The sequence below is a fragment of the Aotus nancymaae genome, unplaced genomic scaffold, assembly GCF_030222135.1.
Source record: "Aotus nancymaae isolate 86718 unplaced genomic scaffold, 86718_ANA_hifiasm-v0.15.2.pri h1tg000067l, whole genome shotgun sequence".
Classification (NCBI taxonomy): Eukaryota; Metazoa; Chordata; class Mammalia; order Primates; family Aotidae; genus Aotus; species Aotus nancymaae.
In genome coordinates this window covers 11340808-11346026 of record NW_026988482.1, presented here as the reverse complement: position 1 = coordinate 11346026, position 5219 = coordinate 11340808, and the positions used below count along the sequence as shown (strand labels likewise).

The 5219-nt window shown below is 37.5% G+C and overlaps 1 non-coding gene and 1 pseudogene across 1 annotated transcript; one reads left to right on the top strand and one right to left on the bottom strand.

Annotated features, from left to right (window-relative positions):
* Nucleotides 1-1768: 1768 nt before the first annotated feature.
* LOC105714857 (nicotinamide/nicotinic acid mononucleotide adenylyltransferase 1-like) lies at nt 1769-2615 on the bottom strand (annotated as a pseudogene).
* A 1367-nt stretch (nt 2616-3982) lies between these two features.
* LOC135270904 (U6 spliceosomal RNA) lies at nt 3983-4089 on the top strand. The gene has a single exon (XR_010339058.1). It is a non-coding gene; the product is annotated as a U6 spliceosomal RNA (small nuclear RNA).
* The last annotated feature ends 1130 nt before the right edge of the window (nt 4090-5219 follow it).

Genomic DNA, 5219 nt, shown 5'->3' with positions numbered 1-5219 from the left:
ATCTTGCTCAATCGTTATTTTTCAGGGCTGCTTCAACTCTTAAACTCCAAAAAGCGAAGGAGGAAAAAAATGACTCACATCTTTAGGATTTGAGATTCCAGTCTTTCATTCACTCAGCAGATGGTTACAGAAACTTGCCAGGTGTGAGACTCTCCCCCTTCCCTGTCTTTGAAAGTTGACCCTATGGCTTTAGTAAGAATAAGCTGGGAGCTATAGCACATATATTTGCTTAACCTTATTTAACATCTTCCTTTTTTAAACCGTACATTCAGATCTGACAATGCAATTGCACAATTCTAAGTATGTTTTGTCTTCTGCAGTTGCAAACCCTTCATCTGGGGTGGTGTAGGTATGAAATAGAAATTACAAAAAAGCTGATTATTCTATTTTCATTAGGAATTTAACGTCCGTCCTGTTTCTATCACAGGACTATTCTTACAAACCCTAAAACTATTTTATAAAAAGCTATTTTTGGTCTTTTGTTTCACCAATTGGTAGAACTTCCACAAAATTTTAACCAGTTTTTATCGTAAAGCTACGAATAATTATTTGAGAATAGTACTTTTGATTAGACTTCATACAAAAGAACAAGAAGAGAAAAAGTATAAGAAAATAGACCCCTTTTCTGCTTAAATTCACAAATGGCAAATTCACAGTGGGCTGGAACAGAAACGGCAGGGCTCTTCAGAAACTGCAGAGTTTTGGGGGTTTTTTTGTTTGTTTGTTTGTTTGTTTTTTAAGATGAGCTCTCCCTGTTTCTCCCAGGCTGGTCTCAAAGTCCTGGGCTCAGGAGACCCTCCTGCCACAGCCTCCCAAGTAGATGGGATTACAGAGTGTGTGCCACTGTGCCCCACTCAGATCTTTTGATTAAGCTATCAATAAAGACTGAGAGCATTTAGACGTATAAATTCCTTGAATGAGACCCCTTGCTCTCTGTGGTTGTCTCATTTCAAGGCAGCATGACGTTGTCTCTGAAGCTGTTCCTGAAGGAAAAGAGGTAGCAACGGCCAGTGTTCTAACATGATTTATAACAAGGCTAAGTGAGTGTCTATAACATGTAAGGCAGCAGCTCTCTACCTCTGGTGGGCATCAGAAACACCTGCACACCTTTCTAAACATACAAGGGTTTGGACCTCACTCCCTACCTCCAAAGGTGGAGCTCCAGGCAGATAGGTCTTGCCAAAGTTTAGTCGGCCATTCTGATGTGTACCACAGAAAGCTAACTATTGGTGCAATGTGTCTGCCATGCAAATTCACAATCATTATTTGCATAACTGGAGATGTTTTATCAATGGTGCATTTTACAAGATCACCACTGTAAGAGTTCCTTCATTTGTCTACCCTGGCTGCTGATTACCAAGCATCAGGCATCCGTAAAATGTTAATTCCCTTCACTACCAAAGTTAGAATTTTAAATGAACTTTTGCTTTTCATGCTTTGCTTCTTATGTGTTAGCATTTAGGATGTACTTTTTTACTTATTTGTAGCTAGTTTCACTGAAAATTCTTCTGTTCTTAGTGTGCTTCTAATCTCTTGTTTTAAAGATAAAGAGATTTGTACATTCTAAAAAAAAATTATGATACACATTCATCTTGGCAACTTCTAATGAAAAGAAAAAAAGTTCCTGATTTTAACTTACTACTGATTTTTACTAAACTTTTAAGCTTTATTTTATGCAACAGGATCACAGTTTCTTTCCCCGATTATTAACACCCAGATTGCTTCAAATCCCCAAAAGGGAATTCCAAAACATCATGCTGTAGAATTCCTATGCCTTAGTTTCTGCAGTGTTTCTCTGCAAAGGAGCAGGCTGACCCCAACCTTCCTGTCTTCACTCTTGGAGCTGAACAAATGTATTATTGGACAAGATCTGGTGCCAACTAGTGAATGCTCTGGCCCCTTCTGAGGGCTCTCCAGATTTTTGTGAATGAGATGTCATCAGTCATCCATTCATTCAATGTTTCTCTGGTGTTTCCACAACATCAGATTCATAGATAAGTTTCTGAGCTTCATTTCCAGTTGAATCTGAATTTTCCATTGTAATACATACCAAGTAATACATATGAGCCCATAATCTGTCACAATTTGCATGATATCTTCACTCTTCCACAAATTAGGAATGCCAAAGGACTCCAATAAATCTACCCCCACAAAGCAAATGGACCTTTGGCGCACCTTTCATTTTTGGCTTCAGGGGATTCCTTTTGACCAGAATCTTGCCTTTGTGCAGTCCACTTCCTCTTCCATCCAGGCCTTTCTAGTGTAGGTGAGTTCTTCTGGGGATTATAGTTACTGGCCTTCCGTTTCTTTTGATAGTGTCTTAGCACCTTGACAGTCTCTATCCACTCCTTCTGAAGACTTTCTTATGTATCAATTCCACCCCATCTGGAATTCTTGGTGGCAGCTTCTGCCATGATGACCTGGTGATGGGCAGCAATGAGTCCTTTCTTCTCGTATGCATCGCCAACAGGAGAGTATGCCTCTGACAACTCGTATCTTCCTATTCCATTCATGTAATCCTTGACCAGCTCAAACAACCTGAGGTGCATATTGGTGATAGAATTAAAGGAACCACAAGCAAAGAGAACCACTTCTGTCTTCTCTGAATTTTCCATGGTAAGAACTTAAAGTTATCGATCTAAATGGAAAACTGTGACAGCTCCCTTGTTGTGTTTACAAAGGAAATTCTTTGAATCTGAAGTGTCTTGCAAGGTAGGCTATTGGAACCATTCCAACTAGTGTGGCAACAGTCTTCTCTAAGGTGGGCTAGGAAAATGGTTTTATATCCAAATTGTAATTAACACCCTCACTGTCCACCAGCCCAAGTGTTCCTGGAGACTAAATTGTTTTTCTAATCTCTGTTTCATTTATTTCTGCTCTAATTTTTACTTCCTTCTTCTTGTCAAATTTAGATTTATATTTTCCCTATTTTTCTAGTTTCTTGAAGTGTCAAGCAAGGTTATTTTTTCTTTCTTTCTTTCTTCTTTCTCTTTTTTCTTTCCCTCCCTCCCTCCCTTCCCACCTTCCTGCCTTCTTCCTTCCTTCCTTTCTTCCTTCTTCTTCCTTCCTTCTTTCCTTTCTTCCTCTTTTCCCTCCCTCCCTTCCTCCCTCCCTTCCTTCCTTTTTTTGATGCAGGCATTTTTCACTGTAAATCTACTCCATAGGGAATAAAGCTTATTGCTGCATTCCATAAGTTTTGATGTGTTGTGTGTCCATTTTCATTTGTCTTTTGATTTCTTTTCTGACCAGAAGAAGTAATTTGGTTATTCAGGAGTATGTTTAATTTCCACATGTTTTAATTTTCCAAAGTTCTTCCTGTTATTGATTTTTAGTTTCGTAACATTGCGGTTGGAAAAGATACTTGATATAATTTCAGTCTTCTTAAATTTGTTAAGACTTGTTTTGTGGCCTAACATATTATCTATCCTGGAGAATGTTCCATGTAAACTTGAGAAGAATGTTTACTCTGCTGCTATTGGATGTAATGTTTTGTTCTTGTCAGTTAGGTCCATTTGATCTATTGTGTTATTCAAGTCTGTTGTTTCCTTGCTGATTTTCCGAGTGGATAACTTATCCATTGTTGACAGTGGGGTGCTGAAGTCCTCTAATATTGTGTTGCTATCTACTTCTCCCTTAAGTTCTATTAATATTTGCTTTATATATTTAGGTGCTCTGAAGTTGGATGCACGCATGTTTACAATAGTTATATGCTCTTGATGAATTGACCTCTTTATCATTATAAAGTGACCTTCTTCATCTGTTTTGACTGAAAGTCTGTTTTGTCTAATACAAGTACAGCTCTCTTTCGGTTGCCATTTGTGTGGAATATCTTATCCCATCCCTTCACTTTCAGGATGTGTGTTTCCTTGAGGCTAAAGTGAGTCTCTTGTAGGTATTATATTGTTGTATATTGTTATTTAATCCATTCAGCCACCCTATGTCTTTTGATTGCAGAATTTAATTTATTTACATAAATAGTTACGTGTTTACTTTGGCAGCACATATAGTGAAAGTAGAATTATACAGAGATGATTACCATGGCCCCTGTGGAAGAATAACATGCAATTATGTGAAGCAATCCATATTTTTAAAGTGTAGTGTTTTTATTAGTTTTCTCTTTCAGTGTTTGCTAGTTAGTTTGTTTATGTAATCAGTGCGAGGTTTTCATCATTTTAAAATAATGAGTTATAAGGTATTATTTGCAAGCCTCATGATAAACTCAAATAAAAATACATACAACAAACACACAGAAAATAAAAAGCAAGACATTAAAACAAACCTACCAAGAAAATCATCTTCACTAAAAAGAAGACAGGAAGAAAAGAATGAAGGAAGAAAAGGCCACGAAACAGTAAGAAAAATAACAAAATAGCAGGGGTGCTTAATAATAATAACATTGAATGTAAATGGAATAAACTCTCCATTCAAAAGGCGTAGAATGGCTGAATGGATTTAAAGAATAATAATCTGTGGCCTACAAGAAACACTCTCCACCTATAAAGACACACATAGACTAAATATAAAGAGATGGAAAAAGATATTCCATGCAAATAAAAATAAAAAAAGCTGGAGTAGCTATACATTTATCAGATAAAACAGATGTAAAAACAAAAAACTATTAAAAAAAAGAAGATTATTATATAATAACAAAGGGGTCAACTTAGCCACAGGATATAACAATTATAAATATATATGCATGCAACACCAGAGCATACAGATGTATAAGGCAAATATTATTAGAGCTAAAGAGAGATTTACCCCAATGCAATAATAGCTGGAGACTTTAACATCCCACTTTCAGCCTTGAACAGATAATCTGCAGGAAAGAAAATCAGCAAAGAAACACCAGGCTTAATCTGCACTATAGACCAAATGGACCTGTGATGGTTAATACATAGTGTCAACTTGATTGGATTGAAGGATACAGGCTATTAATCCTGAGCCTGTCTGTGTGCCTGTTGCCAAAAGAGATTAACCTTTGAGTCAGTCGGCTGAGGAAGGCAAATCTGTCCTTAATCTGGTAGGCATCATTTAATCAGCTTCCACTGAATATAAAGCAGGTAGAAAAACGTCAGAAGACAAGATTGGGGTAGGTTCCCAGCCTGCATCTTTCTCCCATGCTGGATGCTTCCTGCCCTCGAACACCGGACTCCAAGATCTTCAATTTGGGGACTTGGACTGGCCTTCCTGGCTCCTCAAGCTTGCAGACAGCCTATTGT